The 24599-nt window shown below is 33.0% G+C and overlaps 1 pseudogene across 1 annotated transcript in view; it reads left to right on the top strand.

Annotated features, from left to right (window-relative positions):
• The window catches only part of LOC143245634 (angiopoietin-1 receptor-like), a 56204-nt pseudogene that overhangs the window by 28798 nt on the left and 2807 nt on the right, over positions 1-24599 (top strand). Inside the window, 7 exon segments of the transcript XR_013025648.1 lie at positions 730-890; positions 5198-5413; positions 17438-17554; positions 17944-18107; positions 22481-22582; positions 23887-23957; positions 24467-24507. The product of XR_013025648.1 is annotated as an angiopoietin-1 receptor-like (transcript).

The raw sequence follows: 24599 nt of genomic DNA on the forward strand, positions 1-24599 counted from the left end.
CTCATTTGCTTTTATTGTGTTGTAAATAAAAAAATGCAAATTCTTTGTGTAATAAAGATGAATGCATGATAAAAAACAAAACAAATGTAGGATAAATGACTCTGAATTCAATATTAACATTTTTCTTTGTTAGTGGTAGCTCAAACTAGGCTGCATACACAATTAAATTTTTATAATAAGAAATGTAAATTTGACAAATTATTTTCTGTTCAACTAAGTGCAAAATATGTGTTTGTATTAATATGAAATGCCCAATTTTTATTTATTTATAATTGTACTGTTCATGATTTCTTAACAATGTAGAGCTTTATATTTTAATGAGTTACTGTTGCTGAAACGTTTTAGGTAAATAACAATATAAGGAGCTTAGAAAATATTTCCAGATTGAGTATGCATTTAACCATGTATATTGTAGTACTTGTTCAAATAGAATTGTCAAGTTATGATGCTATGCTTTAATTAGTTTCACATAATATTAATTTTTAAAATAATTGCCAGAAACCCATATTAAGAGCATTATTTACAAAGATCTGACCTTTAAAAAACAAGAGTATTGCAAAATAAGAGATTACAAGATTCTGAGTTTACAAAATGTATTTTCATACCTGATAAAAGAAACCTAGTAATTAAGGAAAGGGGAGAGCATGACTTCATTTTTGTTTTTATATTATCACTTTAGTGTATGATCTGTGAAGATTAGGTATTAAAAAATATTGAAATTATTTTCAGGGAAAGAACCATCAGTCAAGACAACCATACTTGCTGCTGCCATTGGTGTATGTAGTTTCTTATTAGGGCTTTCTGTCATAGTCTATTGCTTACTGCGTAGCAGATTTGGAAAGAGAAGAGCTTCTGATGAAATGATTCTTCAAGCTCAAGCTGCAGTTATGGTATATATGTATATTTTTACTTGTTTGTTTACTGCAATAAATAATAATATGAAGATAAAGCATCCTTTTAATTTGAGATGGATGATATAAAACTTCATATGAATTAAAATTTTAAATTTTTTTCTGAAAAAGTTAAACTTTTTTGCTTCTGTATATAGCAATTATGAATATATGTTTTTTGCAATATACAACTATTTATAGGTATAATATTTGATATTGTTTGAATCAATAGGAGCATGTCGTAGTGATGCATGTGACTTCCTCTATATGCCTCAACTGAACTATCACTTCTTGTTTGGCATTGTTTGTGCTTGGATGTGTTTCTTGGTTTTATGCTTCACATTCAGCTTTAGTATTTTCTTAAAGTAGTTTTCATTTAAATTACTTCCAGATTTATTCAGACAATTTCTTCATTTTAATTTAATTCAAGTTTATTACAGTTGCATTATTATTTATAATTTCGTTTATGGTTGACTCCTGTTGATTATGAATTCTGAAGTTTATGTTACCACTTTGGAAGTTACACCTGCAACTAGCACTATATTAAAGGCTTCAAATATTAGTGAACCAGCAGAAATTTCTTTGTTTATTCACAGGGACTGTGAATGTTACATTGGCCAACCTCTATCTCTGGATCTTGCATCACTTCCTCACAAACATACAGATTCTGTTCAGGCTTATGAGGACTTGGATTGCTTATTTTTTACCTCCTGATTTTACCATGCCCTTCCTGAGGAGTCATACTTTTTATGGTCATTTTGGATTTTGTTTCTAAGATATGTAATGTTTTATTCCTTGCCTCTATTTCCTATTAACTATCCCCTTCCTTACTACATGACCAAACTTCAAATCTCCATTTGGTTTTTCTCCCCTCCCAAGATATTTGGATACATGCTACAAAATATGCCTCACAGTTGAGAGCAGTTTTCTCCTATATGACTTTGTTCCATGGAATTCTTAATTCACCATACCCTTTCAGCTGTTTCACTTTCTGCTCACAAGGTTTTATTGCTTTAGAGACATCAACAATCTACTTCAGTTGCACACATATGTGATCCTGTCAGTGGGCTCTTCATGGTCAATAGAACTTTGCTCTCGATCCCTTGACATTGGAAGCTCCAATTACCCTTCCTCATACCCTCTTGAAAAGTCTTCTTTTGTGATTTGATAAGGCTCATACATCAGCAGGCATCCTACTTCATGTTTCTTATTCAGATTTACATTTATTCATGGAAACATCCCTTCAGTTGTTGTGATATGTGGACTGATCACTAAGAGGTATCAAGTTGTTATTCTGTCAGTGAGCTGTCTTTGCATATCAAGGTTTTTGAGTTTCTCATCAGACATTGTCTCGTGAAGATACATTCTGACAATTCTACAGTTGTAGTGCATATCAAGGGGGCATCTGATGAAGATGTCATTTTTTTTAGTAGATTAAATCTCTTATATTGGGCCCCAAATGTACCACGTTCATTTCATTACCTGTCACATCTGGGTGCTTTCAATCTTATAGCTAATTCTCTTTCACCACCCTGACAAAATTTATCCAACAGAATGGTACTTAGATATTTAGATCTCCCTTGTATTCTGGTGGCTTTGCAGTTTGTGAGGTTTTTCCATATGTACATTTGCTATAGCTCTTAATCACAAATTACCCTTTGGTCCCCGGTTCTTCATCCTTGGTCTCTGCCAGTTGGTGTCTTAAGCCAGAATGGTTAACCTATATTACAATTTTAAAAAGCCAGAACTTTTGGTTTGGAAGTTAATTAAATATTGATGTATTTATGATATTTGTCAACAAGATTGAGAGACACAATTTTTTAACACTTATATTTAAATATACAAACAACAATACAGTTTATAAGGGTTATTACTAATAGTTATTACAAATAATTATTTATATAAAAAAATTTTACAAATTCACAAACAATGTTCATTCTTCTATCTGATCTGGAGCTGATTATTTTATCAGTGATCCAGGTCCATGAGGTGAAAATTATTTTTTATGTTTGTACACAGCTACTCTTCTTTTGACGGGAATGTTAGCTAGCTCTACACTTGTTTGGCTTGATGTGGTTTACAAGCTAATTTTTTACTGAGGAGGATATCTAGTGTACTTGTTGCAATACTGACATCTGAAGTTAATTCTCTGAAGTTGAATGGTTCATAATGTTGTAAATCTGTAAATTTTTCTGGTCAAAATCTGGACTTTTCCAATTAATAAGTGTTAATCACAATGATAGGTTCCTAGGCTTATAGTATACTGACTGTAATGACCAAATAATATTCTGTTACTGTCTCTTGGCTTTTATACACATTAGGTAAGATTCTCAAATGTTCAACAATATTTAAATAGAAGCGTGTATTGTAGCAGCTGAAATACTTTGCAGTCAACAGGTTAAAAAAACACAACTCTAACGCTTCTTCATTTTGTAACATTTTTCGTTACGCCATTTTGGATCGAAAGTGAAACAATTTGTAAGTAGGTCAAATGCATGTATGGTGCTGACATCTAGCGTTAAAGTTAGGTATTATTGAGAATGAATTAACTCGTCTGTGGCACTGTGTTACTGATCGGCTTGGACGAGTTATCTCGTCTACGGCACTGAACAGGTTAAACATTGTTGATTCTTACTCTTGAGAATCTTTTACAAATTTAGAGAATAGATGGGACTTCTGTGATACACATCTTACAAAATACATCACATGCATCAAACTGCAAAAAACACATATGTTAAAATAAAGGCATAGTTGTAAATCTTTTCCAGTTTTGGGGGGTATTTCTGTCATTGCCTTGTTCTGGTTTCTCTATCTAATCAGTGTGGGATTCTAGCAATTTTTGTGAGTGGAGAAAAGTACTGTATCAGAAGTTATAACTTCCCAAAAATGAAAATGTTTTTCTGCTAGGAACATTTTTCCTTATATCTTCCACTAAACCTTGAGGTGCTGGTTTGGTAGAGGTATATAGAGGGAGTCAAATGCATCAAATATGTCATGTTATTAATGATGGAGAAATGACACAGTGATTTGTGTGAGAGACATGTTACAATCATTTGATTCCAGGAGGGGTGAGAGGAAGGCTTGTGGCATGCGTAAAGAAAACATTTACATATAGAGGGCAGCACTAGACAAATAGGAAAATTATAACTTCTAGAGAAGTATCAGCAAATTTTATAAAGATGATTACTCTTTATTAGATATGTGCATAAATATGTGGTTTCTTTTTTTTGGTCAAGGCAGTCTTCTCTCAGCTTGAAATGTTTTTAATTAAGCCTTTTTTGTTATCAGTGCAAGAATTTCAGCATACATTCTATGCATGTCAGTTTATAATTTGATTGTTAAAATACAGTGATAACTGTTTTGCGTGTGTATGTTTGTGCCATTCTAGCAAATTTGATAAAGATACAGTCCTTTCTTAACAGTATTCAAGAAAGTTAACATGATTCAGAATGTCATTATAAGAAAAGGATTAATATAATTCAAACATGTAACAAGTAACTTAAGTTGTGGGTCTTGGATCCATAATCATTAATTGTTCATAAAAGTAATGTTCACAAGAATGTTTACATCTTTATTTTGCTCCATTGTTGACAAATCTTGTTAAATGAAAAGTCTTTAATTCTTGTGATATTTTATTATATGAAGATGACCAAAGATCAAAAGACAAATTTCATAAATGTGAGACTTGTTGTGGCTCACTTATTGCAGAATTTGATTAAATTATAAGAGATTTTCAAATATTGAAGCTAAACTGATCTCTTGATAAAAGGTCAAAACAACACAGAATGTGAAGTCTTTATATTGTATTTGTTTTGTTTGTTATTTAACATAAGTTATAAGTATTTGTTCTTCATTAAGGCAGTGTGATCCCAAAGGTTGAATTTCATGTAATTTTTGAATACTTTTTTGACAAGTAATAATTAGATTGTTTGCTTTAACTGAGCATAAAAAAAATCAGTTGGGTGGATATCCAGGGGAGAAACTAGGTGCTTACCTATGTAATTGTGAACTCACTATGTACTTTAATGGCAAAAATGAGCTCTGAGATTTGTCATTTTCTTTGAGTAAATTTGAATTTTTTTAAATCATACTTCATATAAATCAGAGGTAACAGAAAAGACAAAGTAATTTTATTTTCTCTCCAATCATGTAGATAGGATTATTGAATTAACTCTCATTGTTTTTGTAATCATCAAGACTATTTTTATATTATGATATGCAAGTTAAAGCTTGGATTGCCTTACTGGAAAAGCATTTTAAATATTTGCTTGTAAGATTGATTAAAATTCTACTTAAAAACCTTGTAGGAGGAGAATGGATTTATTCCTGGAAAACTTCAGATTGATGAACATGCAGATCTTGGAGACTTCCATGAAAACTGAAAGAAAAGTACTGGCAGATTCCACGTTCATGCTTTGAAGTCAAAGATACTGTGCTGGGTAATGGACAGTTTGGAGAAATTCATGAAGGTATTGCAAGGCGAAGAACTGAGGAAATACCTGCTCTAATTCATCAAACACGTTGTAAGGTTTTATCCTAACTGAAATATATTTTATAAAAGTCTGTATCTAGTTTTTGAGTGTGTTTGGGAAAAGAAAATGGGTTGAAGTGTATTAATCAACATTCAATTCTCAATTAAAAGATTCTTGAAAGAGATTTATATCTATATTTTATGCATCTACTTCACAAACTAAAGTTGTTATTGAAACATGATTTGGACCATTTTGAAAATAAAATGGATGTGTCTTTGTATCATGCTCTAAAGTGTAAGAACATGTGCTAAAATCTTTTAAGTTGTTGTTATGAAAGCATTATTTTCATTTTATATTAGTGTTTCATTTTTTGCAGATAGTATAAAGTGCAATTTCTGTGACATTTTAAACTGTGTTGAATGTTTTTTTCAATGCAGAACTGAAGATTTTTATTTTAAGTACCACTTTGAACCTTTGAGGTTAAGAAATGATATGTGATTGCTTTCTTATTGTTCACGTGTGAAGTTAATGTTGGGATGTATAGAGTTAATGTGATTGAAAAAATTAAGTGTATGTTCTGTAGATGTGAATCCCACAATCGTGTTTTCTACATATCTGTACTAGTATAGTGGTGGATGTAATGCTGTATTAATTGCTTGTCATGGGCTGGAACTGGTGATATTGGATTGCCCATGCTTTGGCCATTTGTTTGTGTATAGTTGTGGTTGTTGAACATGAAGTTTGTCTTCATCGTGGTGAATTATATGAGGGTTGCTAATTGGTTGCTGGCAATGTCTATTGATGGGTTAGAGTCTTGGATATAAAGTTCTAAGGCTATCTTGCAGGCTTCAGCAGTTGGGACTACTGTAAAGAGGGATATATAACATCAAAACTGGCCATTAAGGCTTTATGATTAAGTTGATTAAGATTAGACTTGAAATTAAAAGAGTCTTTGAGGAATGAGGTGGCTGATGTTACATATTTGGAGAATGCCCATGCAATGTATTTACCAAGATTGTAATTAAACAATTCATATGTGGGCATTATTGGTCTCAGTGGACAATCTGGTTTATGAGGTTTGGGGATGCTGTATATTTGTGGTGTGTGTGAGTCGGTCTTGCATAGATAGGAATAAAGTGTTTTTGAAATTGTGTTGGCTTTTTTCATTTTTCGTAGTATTTTGTTTAGTTGCACTTCATGTGTCTTTATACCCTATGATTTAAAAAATCACAAAACCATATACTGCTGCATACCATATATTCCTGACATTAGCAGAAAAATAACCAACATTTGGCAAAAACTAGTAACAAAATGTGACATTCCAGTTATTGCCAAATTTATTCAAAAACCAGACACGAAAGTAAGATCTATATTATGTAAAAACTACACTGACAAACACCACACCAACATTATTTATAAAATACAGTGTGATAACTGCCACTACTTCTATATTGGAGAAACAAGTAGGAAAGTGGAAACCAGATTCAAAGAACACAAAAAATCACCTTCACATGTTTTCGAACACTGCAAATCAAATAAACACAACATAACCATAGAAAACACCCAAATACTGAATGAAGAAACAAACATAAAGAAATGCAAAATTAAAGAAGCCTTACTCAAGCCCAAAATAAACCAATACAAAGGAACACCGTTATACCTATTATTAATAAATATATTCAACATCTAAGCACACCGTCTGTATTCCTACACTCAATTACACAACTGCCTTCAAACATGTGTTCAGCTATCAGTCAGTTATTTCTTTCTTTACGAACCTGACGATGACTGAAGAATGTTGAAACATTGTTCGCTGATCTACATAGTGCTTTCTCTACCCATACTAGCTGTTTTACTTATATAATTTTCTCTACAAGTGGGTTTTCTCATCATCACGGATTATTACTTCATACTATTGTTCAAACTACACATCTTATTAGACTTGTGTCTGCCAATATGTGTGGATGTATGGGTTCTATGACCACATTTGGATAAATATTTGGTACAAAAATCCATTGGAATTGCATTTAGTTTTTTTCAAAGTTTGACTAGAAGCTTGTGAACTTTTGGTTTATAAGCTTTAGGTACTTTTTTCTTATCTTCTTAATAATACCAGAAGATATGTCAAGTATTTTTGCAGATGTTTTTAGGATTTGAAATTTCTCTTTGTTCCTGTAGTTTTCACTTTGAAGATGAGTTTGATTACTTTGGTTTGACTTATGGTGTGGTTTTAGGACTTGTTACTTCCTAAATATGCTGTTGTATGAATGTTTTCTGTCTCTGTGGAAAACACTAAAGAGTATCTTTGTTGGAATGTTATGAACCTTGGCTTTATATTACTTAATAGTCTTGTTATCTCTTTCAATATGGCATTCTTTTCTGTGTATGTCACGAGATTTTACTGAGCTGCATTCAACATTTAATTAAAGTACTTTAATATCGTAGCACCAAAATGTAACTAATAATACAAATGTTAATTCTATAATGCAATATTAAAAAAAAATACCTAATTTCTCTGAGTATGAGAACTGACATTTGCTCTCCAGGTATTCCCTTTTACTAATTTATTTACCATCTATTTAACTTATTCATTATAATATTGTTATTACTCAGGAAAAGCTTAATTTTTTAGCCATCAATCTTATTCTGTTACAGAGTCATAAACTAGAACATTAGAGTCCCTGCTACCTCCACTTGTCACATTTTCTTTTTCACAACTTGCCAGTTGTTCTTGCTGACATTTAATACTGTATTACTTTATAACAAATAGAAAACCTATGTTTTAGTTTATCAAGTGACATATTATATTGCAATGTTTTCTGTACAGAGAATTGTATATTTTGCTTCCAGTTTAAACTTTATTTCCATTGGAAAAGTGAATGAGTTTAGCTGGATGTTTAACAGCACTTGTCACATAGAAAACCAACAAAACTGTGATAATTATAGCACATTGTCTGCTTCTTCGTGTTATTATTCTGTGTTCTTTGGTTCATTATTCAATTAACTTTTTTACATGGGTCAAAGGCTATGCTATCATGTTTGTTGACATGTATTTAAAATTTTATTACACTAATATTTTATAAATTTGTCAGCAAGTTTTCATCAAATTGTACCATTCAAAATTTAGTATTATAGGTTATTTAATTTCTTAATTTCAAAATAGATTTTTGTGTGACACATGGTATGTTGAATACAGTACTGGTTCAGATTAGATGTTTGTGTTGTAAAAATTCAAGGTCCGTAATTTCGTACAAATTAGGAACTTAAATTACAAGTATTGACAATCTAGAATATAAAATAATAACCTTCTATCTTTTCTCTTTGCTGAGATATTGCTCATATACTGAATTGAACACAGTTGTTCACTTCTTTCCAGTTTTGGAAATATTCCCTTATATGCACTCACCTTCTGTCTATGACATGTGATTAACAAATCAAAAGCTCAGAATGCCCCCATAATGACTTTTTCAGTCACTTGAAAGTTATTAGATGTTCTTTCAGTTCAAATCAAACTGGTAACTTTTTAGTCTGCTCAAAATATTTTATTTTTTAGACCCAAATGCAACTTAGTTACTAAGCTTGATGATTTATTGTGGATGTCTGTGGTATTGATATATTTTTTTTTATTATTTCAAATGTATATGCAAAACCAAAAAAAATTATTTTGTTTCACATCCTCCAAGTGCAAAATTTTATAAGGCTTAGTAACTTATGACAAGCAGCAAACAAGTACAAAGGTTGTAACTACAAGAAGTAATTGTTTGCTTTCTTCTTTTGTTGCTGTTCTATGTTTTAAGAAAAATAAGTATAAGAACTTGTTTGTAAATATTAATAATGTGCCAAGATATGTATAATAATTGATGTGCGAATGCATTTTATAAAGTACTAGTTCACTAAAACACAGGTAAGACAGAACACTTTGAAAATACTGAAGGTCAGTTTTATATTATTGGAAAAGAGAATGAGAAGAAATTATTTAACACACCTTAAGACTTAATAAAAAAAACAACATATTTTGGGTGTATATAACTCTTGTAATTTTTAATGATAATCTGCCAAATTTCCTGAACATATGTTTACTAATTTAAAAGTTATAGCATGAATGCTATAACTCCAATAGCAGTGCAACACCACTTCTGTTGTAACCAGCACCATTTTCACATCTGCACTTGTTAATCACTTCTCAATGCCCCTCAGTGTGGATTCCTGTACATGTTGAGCGGACCTCCCAGGGAAGGTTCTGTTCTTTCAGTTTACCGTACATGGGATCTAAATATCTACCCACGTGTTTGCAGTATGTGGTGACCTGTGAAGGGGAGGAGAGGATCCTGGTGGTTGACAGGTTCAACCCTAACAACCACTTTGGCCTTGAATTTCTGTAGACAGGTGGGCTTGGGGTGGTCTTCCCAGGATCAACCAAGTATTAGTGTTGGATGTTCTCAATGAGTGTTGTGGACATTATATCTGATGCTGGTGTTCAGGTATAGTGCTCACAAAACCCTGGCATTGCTGCAATGTTCTTGTTTGGCACTGTAGTGCATCCTCTCGTAGGGCTCCATGATAGGTGAGGTCAGTAGGCACCAAAATAATATTTTTTTATTATGGATCCCCCCAAATAAAAACTTAAATAAAATAGTGAAAAAGAACAGTCCATAGGTAAACAACCATGTCTTGAAGATTCTGAGCAGCAATCTTGAATCTGTGTAACACCCGTACCTCATTTTCTTGTATTACATTCTCTTTCAGACAAATCTTTAAGGCAAATGTCTCCCTTTTTTTATTCAGAAGGGACTAGAGGGACTTACTTGCTGGCTCTCCTAAGTCAGTCAAAAAGCTTTGCTCGGGTGACATATTGGTGGAAACATCCACTCCTAAACACAGTGAACTCTTCTTGTATTTGAAGACCATTGTGGATATACCCATTGAGGGTACTCACCATGTTACTTTGAGTTTGTCATGAGGAATTATTGTTGATAGGGATTTTAAGAATGATCCCAGTCAGAGATCCTCACTGGTTTCTCACTCCAAGGAGTTGTCGAAAGTAAGACATATCTCCACTCGCAAAAATGGAATTATGATGCTGATCAGTGTCCTAATTTTGATGCTTACATCACGAAGTCCACCTGCCATCATCAAGGCAAGTTATCTTAATTGCAAGATATGACCACATATTCCAAACCCTCTTGGATGTTTCCAATGTCAGTGGTTCGGTCACTCGAAGACATTATGTCATGGTTCCTTGATGTGCTCATTGCGGTGGCAAGGATCACGATGCCTATGAGTGTGAAACAACCCCTCATTGTGTTAATTGTAGTGGCTTTCACCCATCCTACCTTTGTTCTTGCCCTAAGAGGTACAGTGTTTGAAAATAATTCAAAACATTTTTTACCCTGAGGCTTGAAAGTTACTGTCCACCACTTCACCTTGAATGTATGCTGCTGCACTTTGTTCCACTGCTACAGTGGGAGTGCAGATGGATCTCTTTGTGCCTCTGAAAGAATCATTCTTAAACCATGTGAAAACACTTTTAACCTTCATGGTTAAGAAAGTTGATGAATTAATGTCACCACCCATTTCTGTTCCTACCATTCATTCCAGCAGACCCCCAGTTCCACTTCCTGTGATTTTGGGTACAGGCATTTCCTCGCATCCATCTTCTTCTTCGGCCCTGAGATGCAACATGATAATTTGTTCCTATCCTCAGTCACTAGAATTTTTTTTCCAACAACAGAAACCTACCCAATCGACGTAGGGCAAGATCCATGGAGGTTGATAGACCTTCCTCAAATAAAGACAGTAAAGGAAAAAGACAGTAAAGAAAAAAGACTTGGTCAAAAACAGAAGGGCTCTCTATCTAATTTGCCAGCACATAAATAAAAATGTCCACTTTGATATAGTGGAACTGTTGAGGTTTACATTCTAATCTGGATGACATCAAAGCACTGATTGATTCTTACCATTCTTTGTCTTTTCTTATAGGAAAGGTTTCTGAAACCTGCTGATGCAGTAACCTTTCGGTAGTTTTCTTTGTTCAGAAATGATAGGTTGTGTGATGGTCAAGTACATGGAGGGGTGGCTCTGTTGGTTGATCAGCTCATGTGCCTACCCTATCTTTGCCGCTTGATACACCTTTGGAGGTCGTAGCCATCTGTGTTTCCTTGGGTCATACCATCACTGTTTGTTCTCTCTACCTGTCTCCTGGAGAGTCCTACGATCAATCAGACCTTGATGCTCTCGTTGAACAGTTGCTGTCTCCTTTTTTAATCCTGGGGGACTTTAATGGACATAATCTCCTCTGAAGAGGTTCTGATATTGATGGCAAGGGTCACTCATCACAACCTTTTTCTCTTCAATACTGGTTCTTATACTTATTTTCATGCACCTTGTCAGTCTATTGCTGCTATTGAGCTGAATCAAGCCATCTGGCCCTCTTTCACTGCTCTCCCAGAACTTGATCCTGCTGTCATTTGTATGCCATTGATAGATGACTGCATGGCAGCAGTAACTGAATGTATTATTCAGGTAGTTGCTTAATGTATACCTAAATCCTCAACATGTTTTCCACAATATCCTCATCCATTGTGGAATCCCATCTGCTACATGGAATGGAAGGTTCAAAAATTGGCTTGGGATACCTTTGATAGGTATCCCACACTCTCTAATCACATTGCTTTTCAGCAGGCCTGTGCATATGCTTGGCAGGTAAGACATCAAACCCAGAAGGAATCTTAGATTAAGTTCATAACTAGCATCTCTTCTACCACCAGTTCCAAAGTCATATGGGGTAAGATCTTGAAGGTAAATAGGCAGTATGCTTCCCTCCCCATTTAAATCTTGCTCTCAGATGGTCAGAAAGTTGATGATGCCCAGAGCATTGCTGATACTCATGGTGAAAGTTTTTCTCATGTATCTAGCATTGCTGCTTTATTACATACCTTTTTAGCCATCAGAACTTGGGCACAGCAATCTCCTCTTTCTTTTCAGACTGATCATCCCTATGACTATAATCACCCTTTTACACTGGTGCAAATCAAGCTTGCTCTTCATTGATTTAACAGTACATTGGTTGTACCTGATGATGTTCACTGCAAAATACTAAGCCATCTCTCTGCTGCCTCTTTCACTGTTCGTTTGGTTGTTTTTAACCAGATCTGGCAAGAGAATGCATTTCATGATGCTTAACACTGGGCTATTGTCTTCCTTTTTTCTAAGCCTGTGAACTATTCCAATATTCTTTCAAACTACCATCCAACTGTTCTGACAAGGTGTCTCTGTAAGATCTTAGAGAGGATGGTTAATGTTCATCTTGTTTAGTTCTTTGAATCAAACAGCCTTCTCTCGCCCACTCAATATGGGTTGTGATGACAGTGCTTCACTGTGGACCTCCTTATTTAACTTCAAATATCAATCAGGGAAGGCTTTCTAAAGTGACAACATCTTGTTTCTGTATTATTTTACCTTTAGAAAGCTTATGATACTACGTGGAGGTGTGGCACTTTGCGAGACTTCCACTTGTATGGGTTTCATGGCCATTTGCCCATTTTTATCAAAATTTTTTAATGGACCAGCAATTCCAAGTTTGTGTGGGTTTGACATTTTCCTGTTCTTTCTCACAGGAACTTGGAGTCCCTCAGGGCTTTGTCTTGAGTATCATACTTTTCAGTATAAATATTAATGCCATCACTAAAGAACTTCTTTCTACAATTGTACAGTTGCAAATGGATTTTGTATCAATGACTCCCATATCTTGTGTCAGTCATCAAGCATGACATTTATTTAGTTGGAGCCACAGACTGCCCTCAATCATTTATAGAAGTGGACCACAGCAGACATTTTTTTTCTGTTTCTCTGTCTAAAACTATTTTCATGCACTTCTACTGCCAACAGAGTATTCACCACAACTCCGAGCTCCATCTCAGTGAAGTTATGCTTCCTGTGGTTTCCGAGACAAAGGTCTTTGAGCTTATATTTGACTGTAAGCTGCTTGGCTTTCATTCCACATATCAAGCAGCTACTCGTCAAGTATACAATGGCACTGAACATTCTCTGTATCCTCTCTTCCACCTCTTGGAGAGAGGATTGATGTTCTATGCTAAATATCTATTGTGTCCTCATTGATTGAAACTGGACTATGGGTCTTTGGTCTATGACTCTGCCAGGACCTCGACCTTGAAGATGTTGAACTCTGTTCACCATTAGGGGCTTCGTCTCTACATGGGGGTTTTCCGCACTTCGCCATTCCAGAGTTTGTACACTGAGTCTCATGAACCTTCTCTACACCTCTGTCATTTGCAGCTGTCTGTAATTTACACTTCAAAACTTACCACAGCATCCCACCTGAGGTTGCCTTTTCCTTTCTTAGTGGGCCATTATTTTTCAGAATAGACAGTCTGCCATTGTTTCTTTTGACCTTCATTACCAGTCACAGCTGGATGAATTGGGTTTGACTTTGGATGATGTTGCTGTCTCCACTGGTCAGCCCATCCAATTATGATTTATTACCATCCACAAATATCACCTTTCTTTGAGTCATCTGAAGAAAGTGGATACTCCTGAGTGGAAGTACTCTCTTCTATTTGCCAAACATCTTTTAACCTAAACTAAACTAAACTAAACTAACGTGGCAGGGGTTCAGTTTAGAGAGAGAGAAATCAGAAGAGTTCTCTCTCCAACTGGTGTTCAGGAACTTTATAGTTCCTCTTCTGCCCTTACGTGAGAAATGTTTTAAAATATCCATGGAGTTTTACTTTATTTTTAACATTTCAAAAATATTTGTGAGTGAGAGGAAGGACGGGAGAACTGGACGAAGCAGCGAAAGTGAAGTGAGCCAGTGAAGTGACATCTTTTAACCCATTCTTCCATTCCCATTTATACCAATGGTTCAAAACAGGTGACTTTGCCTCCCATTGGTACAGTGGTATGTCTGTGGACTCACACTGCTAAAATCTGGGTTTCTGTACCCATGATGGGCAGAGCACAGATAGCTCATTGTGCAGCAAACAAACAAAAAAAGAGGTGACTCTATGGGCTCTGCCATGGTATGTTGTGATTCAATGGTTGCACACAGAATCCCCTCTACAGTTTCAGTACTCACTGCCACATTGTTTGCCATTTCTCTTGCCCTGGATCATGAAGAAGCTATGCATTACACCAATTTTATTATTTATTCTGACTTGCTTAACTCCACTGGCCTTGGAATCACTTCACATTAGTTCTCATTTTGTTCTTGTTGATATATAAAACTGACTGGCCCATTTCTCTTTACCATTCATTTCCTTCTGGTTCTTTTGTATACGGGGCCACATTGGTATTCGTGAGAACGAGCTTGTTGACACTGCAGCTAAGTCAGTCTGCTCACTCTGGTGTTGTCATGTTATTACTGTCCTATATTCAGGGCTTAGCTCTGTGCCAGTTGGCAGTCAACTTGAAGAGACGAATGTGATAAAAAGTTTTCCAGGTTAAACGTTCTGTTGCTCTTTGGCTGTCTTGCTTGTGTAAGGATCAGAAGGAGGATGTTGTTATGGTTAGGCAACATATTGGTCACAGTTTTTAATCTGTTGTTTTCTTTTATCTGGGGCTGATGCACCAATGTGTGGTCTGTGTGACAATAGCCCACATTTTGCTTTTGTGCTGTCATTATGACCATGAGTGATGGCACCATTTTAAACTTATTTTTGTCATGGGTTCACCCCTGACATTGGACAGTGTCATTGGTCATGGTGATGCTGTCCACCTTAGTTGTGTTTTTAAATTTTTAAATGTCATTGGCCATTTTAATTCTACTTACATTCTTTAATTCAAAAACTGGCCTTTGTTTTAAAGTAATTACTTTTTATATATTTTATTAATTTTACTTTTATTTTTAATCTTTTTTTTACCAGTTGCTTGGAGCAGATAGCCTAGTTGCTTAGTGCCAATAAACATCAACCAATCAACTTCCTCCTATTTTGGACTGGAAGTACCATATCCATTGCTGTCCAGTTTTGAACCAGAGATGTCATCCTATTAAGGCTTTTGACCTTCCTACCACATGCTGGATGTTTGTTCCCAGCAGATCTGGTGTTGGTTGTGTGTGAAAGTAGAGAAAGATTTTGGTACAGAAGTGCATTTTCTCTACCAGTTCCTGTTTCAAGGTGAAGAGGATGGTGATCCTCTAACTACCATGGATCTGACGTACCATTTTTGATGTTAGAGGAAGTTCAGCTACTACTATGGTCTGTCATGTCCTAGCTACTTCACTCCTAGGATTCACATTCATCAGTCTTGCATATTCTGGGATTCCTTCATGTTTTTCTGCCTTTTATGTGTGTGTGAGTGTCATAAAAGAACAAATAGTATCCTTGGATTAGATGTGGTGTGGTCTTCCACTGAGGTGTAATATCCTCTTTTGGTTTCACACCTCCTGGTCACTTTGTGAGCACTTACTAAAGAGGAGTAATTTTTTTATTGACCTTCATAACTTCAGTTGGAGATTTTAGCTGCTTTCTGAGTTGAGTTAAGATGTATTAGAAGTTAGCATTTTCCCTTTTTAAGAGTGTGTTTTTAATAGATATTTACCTCTCTCACTTATCCCATCCATCTTCTCCACTTCTGATACTATATGGTGTAGGTCTTTTGATCAATCCCAAAGTGTTTAATGAGTGAAGATATAAAAAGGGTGCTGTTACAATGGGAGTTGTATATCATGATCATTTGCATGTAAATATACAGAAGCAAGAAATGGAAGGCTAATGGTGTGCATTGTAAATATGGGCCAGTAGAGGGCAGTTCTAGTCAAGAAAAGCTATTTTGTGAAAGGTGGTAAGTAATGGATAATTATCCATTAGAAATAAATTTTCATTGTATGAAAATTCTAACTTGATTTATTTCATGTTTGTTTACAATAGTAAATTGACTAACATTGTATAAATTTATGGTACAGAAAGTAACAGGTGAAATATAAATATTTCTGAACAAAGTTGAAATTTATTTATGATATTTTAAAGATTATGCAAATTTAATTTGTTAACTTTCAGATGAATAAGTGTTTTAATATTAACATAAGTAACTTTACACTCAGTACAATCCGTGCTTTGATTCCATATATTTACAGAGAAATTGTTGCTGAAAATACTTGTTTACAAAATACTCTTTAATACTTACTGAAAGCTTGCAAAATTTCATGGAACACTAAACATCTAAGAAGTTATAGTATGGAAACTATAAATGTCAGTTTGGGGTCACAAAATCATCTGGTTTGACCACGTTCATACTGAGAGTATTATAGAAATATTTATTTCGAGGAAAGATTCTGTTAAATATACATAGTTTAACTATAAGTCTAACTCATCACAGAAGTGGATGGTTAGACGTTTGAAAACTTCTTTGATGCCATGTTAGTTCTTTATTGACCAACTGCAATGTTACTTTAAGTAAATCATTCTTATAAATGCAATCCCCCTTCCCTAAAAAAAAGGCTCAACAATAAGACTGAATAGCCTAACCTATTCTATAGCTTTGAATTTAACAACAAATGATAAAACCTATAAAAGTATTGATCTATATTTATGGTGAGTTAGATTCATTTTCTCTGTAAATTCTTTTAAAACTGAACACATATACATACATTTAGTGATAGTAATATTCATTTAAGGAAAATTTGACAATCAGTATGTGGAACAAATGTATTAAAACAACTAAAACTTATCACAATATTATATATAATATTTATAAAAGATATAAAAATTTCAACATTTTGTTTTAAGAGTATTAAGTTGACTGCTTGTCTTTGATGAAAATTGGCCAAAGTTGAAAATGTGATAAATATTATACAAAAGTGATTACACAATAAATAAAGAAAAACGTATTTAGTGGAATGTATTGTTAGCTCGAAATATTTATTTATTTGAGAGTATATCAGTGGTGAGTTTTGGTAAAATGCAACAGTCATATTTATAGATGCACGGTATGCCTTCTCTGATTTTAATGACAGAGTTTGGTATAGTCTGTTAAATTCTCGACATATTTCATGTGTATGGCACATTATTGTTTCATTGGTTACACTGACTGATGTTTATTTCATTTGTTTTGAACCAGCTTTTTCCAGACTGACAGATAAAGATCAGAGGAATTTTCTGGGTGAACTTTATGTTATGGTTGGACTTGGAACACATCCAAATGTTGTGGAATTTATTGGAGCTTGTTATGAAGAAGGTAAACTTGGAATTATATGATGCATAAATTGCTGTAGATATGTTTTTTATGAAATACTGTTTGGTAATAAATACTGTTTTAATTTCACTGCCTATTATAGATTCCAAAATGTATGTAAAAGCACTCCATTTTACATTTCCTGATAATTTTCTTAATATGTGATTCAGGAAATAGAAAAAAAGTGCTTTATTTCCTGAAAAATTATTCGGTATGTTTAGAAGTAACTCTAATAACTCGTGCCACACTTGCATATGTAAAGAAAATGAAATTTTTTATTCACAAAGAAAAGATGAAAAAGAAGTTTTAAGAATAATGCTGAAACTTGGAAATTTGTCATTTGTAATAGTCTTCTTTTGACCTTTAATTGCCTATTTTTTATTGTTTTGTAGAAGTATCATATTTGGTAGTGGAACACTATTTAACTACCTTGAGAGGCCATGTATTACGTAGCCGACAGACATCTGGTACTCGTGCGACTTCTCTTTCAGATTCTCATTTGCTGGAATTTGCAGTTGGTGTAGCAGAAGGCATGAAACACTTAACAGAAAAAGGAGTAAGTATTTACTACATCAGTTTTAGAAACTACTCATTTATTCTCCAATGGTTTTCAGATGGGGTTCATAATCAAGTGTATTGGTTAATACAGTAAGATAATTCACAGACTATGGTTGATTGAAAAGTTTATTATATATTTGAGTTAGTTTCCATCTGATTTACATGTGTATTTAAAAAAATAATAATAATTGTAATTTTGTTTTTTGAAGCATGAAAATCATTTGTGACTGGTAAAAAAAGTATTGACAGATTAATATTAACTTATTGGTATAAGAAATTATTTAGCAATTTTGAATTAAAAAAAGCTGGTCAAGTTTACTTAAAATTACACCATAACCTCCTCTCCATGGGCAGGACAAAGTACATATGTCACAATTGTTTTATAGTTGCATTCAAAGTGTAATTAAACTTTGTTATTATTATTGTATACAAATAATATTGGCATCAAAACATAGTTAATAAATCAAATCTTGAATTCATGTAAGTGTTAATATCTTAATTTTATAAGGAAATATTTTAAAAGATCTCCTATCTTCCCTAGAAGGAGAATTGTGATGTTTATTCTTCAGGTCTTTCATCTTCTTTAAGAAATTCATCACCCTTCTGAGAAGTTTGGAATTTAATGTAAATTAGTCATTATAATATAGATAGTACTCAGGCAAATCAACATTTTTATAAGTTTCAGTTGTATTTGTCTATGAAATCACAAGCTAGAAAAATCAAACCCATTTGCCATGCTCATCTATCACAAATTGCTAATAGTTTTTTCTGGTGATTTGTACTGTATTATTTACTAGCTGGAATACCTGTCCTCTGGATGGAAGTTATGTAAAGTTATGATTAATGAAAGCTTATTTTAGGACATGAAAAGTTGCTTCCCTTATATGTGGTGACAAAAATTCAAAAATGCTCGTAAAAACTGCAAAATGCAAAACTGAAAATGTATGTATATATATCCATGAACCAACAAACCATCATGCAAAATTTGGTGAAGATCCATCGACAGGAGGTGAAGTAGTGGTAAAAAAGGCCATACAAACAGCAAAATACACAACTGCAAATTTGTTTATATCTTCCCATATACCCAGTGAACCTCTATATCAAATTTGGTAAAGACCCATCCAAAAAAGCTCATAAACAAAATGCAAGATGCAAGTACTATATTATTTGTAACCAACAGAAAGTCAAAGCTTTAACCATATGATTACATATGATCATTGTTATGATCTAATATTGCTATCATTATATTCTTTTCCAGAAATAAAACACTCTTTATAGCTAAACTTACAGAAACACAATATAGATCTTGATGACGAGAAACCACTTGAAATAAAAACGTATCAGAACAGCTGGTATGGGTATTAACACATTTACTGATAAGGAGAGAACAACGTTTTGACCTTCCTAGGTCATCTTATTAACCTGATGATGACCCGGGAATGTTGAAACATTGTCTTCTCCTTATCAGTAAAAGTGTTAATACCAATACCAGCCGTTCTTAAATACAATATAGATCTATTTGACAGTATCTTTCACTAACTTTAATTTAACTTCATCTTGCTTAACTCCCTGAACTAGATTTTGAATGCACATTTATAAATAACCCTAATGAGGGCTAGAACTTTCTACATACTGAGACATTAGGATGTAATAATAGTTGAGAAAAACCAGTAATGTTATGCAATAATATAACAATCACCAACTTATGAGAGTTGAACTGCATAGAGTATGATTCACAAAGCTACTTAACCATATACTCCCTGTGCTGTTTCTGAATTCCTTTTTTATGTATAGAACTGCATTATATTCAAATTTGATTAACCACTTTAGTATCAATATATGAAAATGAAGTTAACATTATTTTATATCTTATAATTTGAATTTTTAAGTTTATCTAAGTTTTAGTTACTTTGTTTGAAAGGAGACCTTTGAGGAAATTCTTAAACTGTAGTATTTATGTCACATGATCCACATGCTTTGAATAATCTGATTTTGACTTTAGCACCCTTCCTTTCTTAGACACACAATCTGGTATGTGCAGTAGTTTCAGTTTCTACATAGTAAGTCTGTATATTTGACCTAATTCTCACGTGAGAGCTAAAGTCTGCTAGCTAGGTTGTCTGGTAAACAAACATACATTTTTCAATCATTGACATCTTGCAACATTCATACAGTTAATTGACACAAGTGTATATAGTCATAGGAAAGAGCTCAGTTTCCTTACAGTGTACATGTAACTGCCATTTGTATTGTTGCCTGCTTGATCGACTGTAACACGTGTGGTGGTTTCTTACCTAAATATGCTGTAGTTAGAAGGACTGTTAAATTGTAGTTATGTCTTACTTTTATATTTTAGTTAATTATATATATAATATTTGTTTTTAAAACATATTTAAACAGTTTAATGATTATTTAAGTTGAGCTTTTCTCATGGATTCTGGAAGGATATAAATAAGATGATGCATACATAAGTGTCATTTGTTTCGGGCAGAGTGTCTCAGAAGGGGAGTCTGTCAAAATATCTTCATAGGCCTCACAGACATCAGTTAACATAGGAGTATATGAGCATAAATGATAAGAGACAAAGAATTTAAATATAAATTTAAAGTAATAAATGCACTATAAGTGAAAGGATAAAAACTTTGAATTACACATATAAGAAAAGTTCAACTTTTCTAGTGAATTTCTATGAAGTGTTGAAATGTGTGTACATGTTTCTGTTTTTTAAAAATTGCACTGTATGTTGATGATAATAGATATATTTAGTGATACAGTAGAGAAAACAGAAAATGAAATATAAATATTTACCATGAAAAAAACTTTTTACCTCCTAAAACAATTAGTAGTGAGATGTCATAGGGTTAAACAAACTGGCATTTAACTATCCCTTCTGAAAATGACTAAATTTAATACCTGTGCTATACTTGGACTAAAATAAAACACTTGTGTGTGTGTGTGTGTATAACAACTCTCAGTAGTTCACTTGACTGTAGCATAAAATGCTTCAAGAACAACAGTTTTCTGCATACAGTTGAAATTCTAAATTTTTATAATTTTTGTTACCAAATGGCACATTTTTCTTTAGCAGTTTTCTTGTTACGTTACTTCAGTTAAATAAGCAAATGCTAGTTACTAAGACATTTTTATTATTTGTTTTTGTAAGTTTTGTATATTTAGATAATTAAAATGTACAAGAGAAGTGTTTTGTTTTTTAGTAATGTGCATAAAACTTTACCATATGGATTATGTCATAGAAGAGTAAGAAGATAGTTGTGAAGTGCAAGAAATTTTGTATGTATGCATGTGTATATATAACACGTTCTGTGGTGGTGCTTGACTTTCAAAAATTGTGGTTTCATAATCCTGTGTAAATGAACAATAATAAATTAATGTTTTTTGGTTGCATAATTTTACAGTGGTGTAAGTACTACAGTATGATTGTATTTAACCATTTAATTTTTACACAAATGGTATTGTGTAGGTTGTGGATTAGACAGAAAATGTCAAATTATCAAGTGATCAAATACTGTTGTAGTTTTTCACATTTGAAAAATGCATGAACATTGATAACTTCTGCCAAACAGTTCATTAGGGCTATTAGCAGGCTGATGCTGTGTTTCGATTCTTATTTATAAAAGTTAATTTTTTTTTTACTGAAATATTACTGTTTTTCTCTCAATGAATCAGCGTTACACTGATTAAAGTAAGACATGTTCACAGCTATTGAACCATGATGACCTTTGATCACTGTAGCAGCCTTTGGAACCTCTTGTCAGGCTGAAAGTAGCTCACCAAATGCAAATTACCATCAAATTTACTAAAACTCTTCTTTCTGGTCTGAATTTACTGATAATTAAAATCCAATTTTGTAATTTAAATTTTAAAATATTAACTTACTCAGTTACAAATATGTGATATATGTATATTACCACATAGTTTGAATATGTTGTATTAATGCACATTTAACATTGCTAGTCTATGCCATTTAAAGCAAAAGTATTGCAAATATGGCAGCAAACAGGATCATGCAAACAATAGTTGGTCATTTGGCCTGTGCCATGACAAATAACAGCAAGATCTGAATTCAAAAGTTTAATTTATTTTTATAAGAATAAAAGGATGAGAAGTGGGCATCATGATAGACTTGCTCTAAGAAGCCCTTAAAAAGCTAATTTTATAGGTACTTTTGAGTATTGATGTGATAATGCCTGTCAGAGTTGATGGACTGCAGTTTTTGTGTATTTTATTTGTTGAATTTGTGATAAAAATCCAGAATCATAAAATGGAATAATATATGTATATGCTATGAAAATAAGTTTCTTTTTTTGGAAACACTGTATTGTTTTTTTGTTTTGTTTTTTAATTATAAAGATATTTCATCGTCGTCTGTCATCAAGAAACATTCTTGTGGTTGATGGTTGTATTCCAAAAGTTACTAACTTTGGTCTGGCTTGCTTTAACCCTCTGGGGAAGGTATGATCACTACTTTCTGTTGTTGAACCTGTTAATTTTATGAATATACTAACTCTATTTTATTTTTCACTAGAATAATAAAAGTATTGAAAGCTTTTATTTAAATAATTTTAATAGAAGTCAGACAGTATATAAAATGTGATATAAATTAGTTGCAGTTTGTATATATGTTTCTGAACAGTTTGTTTAACCATCTGTTTTTGTGGGATTTGAAATGAAAAAAAAAAGGAATCTGTGTTACATTTTTTCTGGAACTTGTTAAAGGTATAAGACTGCTGAAATTACAAAAACCAAAAGAAAACTTTGTCAAAATTTTATGCTTATCAAGACTTGAATGTTTAAATCAACTTGTGTGTAATTTAAACTGCCAACCTCATTAACAAAATGCATTGTAGCATTCAGTAGCATTTATATATATTTAGTAAACAGTTTTTATTTACTGAATAGGGAAATAGAGCATTCATTACCTCACTAGTAAGCTGTGGTTTTGCTAGATAGGAGATAGGAACAGTGGGAATCTCGTTAATCCATTCATGCACGTCACTAATTAGATGATGAGGCATTTGGCCACCTTAAGAGAGTGGCTATGGTTTTGCTAGATAGTAGATAGGGACAGTGGGAATCTTGGTAATCCATTCATGCACATCACTAATTAGTTGACAAAGCATTTGTGGCTATCGATATTTCAGTTTACTCAATTTTACCTTAAGAGAGTCATAGTCACTCCTGCCATTTACCCTTGCTATGTGTCAACATATGTAACCAAGAGACTTCTGCATTCATCGTCATAAAATCTTCTTTATTTTCTATTTCAGTTTTTAATTATTAACTGGCAAGCAAGAACCTTGCCAGTTGAGAGACATTTTTAAAAAGTTTTACATTTAATTATCATTGCATAGCTTCCGATCATAATGGTTATCATCATACAAAATATATTAATTTCCATTTACAAGTGGATTAAAGACTTAAGTGTTTTCAGCAGTTTCTTAAAAAAAGTAGTAGATTTTTTAAATATAACTTACTTAAGAAGACAAACTAGTAAATTCATACACTTACTACAGTGTATGAAACTTGAGATAATCTTTTTATGATAGGTAGTTTGTGTGGTATCTTAAATTTGTGAGAAAGAGGGAGATGAATTACTAAATGTAGTTATATGTTACTGATTTAGAGAAAATAAAGTATGATAAGAAATAATGACCTATTAATTGTCTCTTTTTATTTACCTTTTGAGTTAATTTTAAAAAGGTTTGTGAAATCCAAATGGAACAAATATGCAGTTCTCAATCTTTCATGTTTCACAGCAACCTGATTATGCTCGTTGGACAGCACCTGAAGCTTTAAGATCATGTAACTACAGTTTTGCAAGTGATGTGTGAGTTTAATTTCTATATATGCACATTTCTGTATATTTGGTTTTAAATGATTTTAAGCATTAAGAAAATTGTTACAGAATCTGTTGGATTTTACAGATGAACTGTGGTGTCTCAAGTAGACTGTATTTACTTTAAATACTTTTCTTGATGAACTTAGTGTATTAAAATACAACTTATTTATTCTTTACCAACCTTATGTGTACAAAGTATACATTGTTTTTTAAAAAATCCAAATACAATAATAAAAACGTTCAGATGCAAAAACAGAAATTTGCATTATTCAGTTTTGTTCAGTAATTCATGTGTTTCAGTTACTCTAGTGTTATATTTCAAAAATGAAAGGTTTTTGTGGTTTTGTTCTTAACATTCTGGATTATAGAAGTAGAAATTTTTAAATTGTGTTTTCAAGTTTATGAGGAAACTTATTTCAGTACTGATATGTGTGTATAAAAATATTTTTGAATGGATTTTCCTGGTGAAAAACTTGTGTTTTTTTTTTCATTTTCAGTTGGTCGTATGGTGTTCTCTTGTGGGAGATTTTTACTTTGGGTGAGTATTGTGTCTACAGTAAGAAGTAACAGTTACTTTGAAGTAGTAATGTTAAATGAAGAATTGCTTTGTGTATTTATTGCAGAATGTTT

This window comes from Tachypleus tridentatus, chromosome 2, assembly GCF_004210375.1.
Source record: "Tachypleus tridentatus isolate NWPU-2018 chromosome 2, ASM421037v1, whole genome shotgun sequence".
Lineage (NCBI taxonomy): Eukaryota > Metazoa > Arthropoda > Merostomata > Xiphosura > Limulidae > Tachypleus > Tachypleus tridentatus.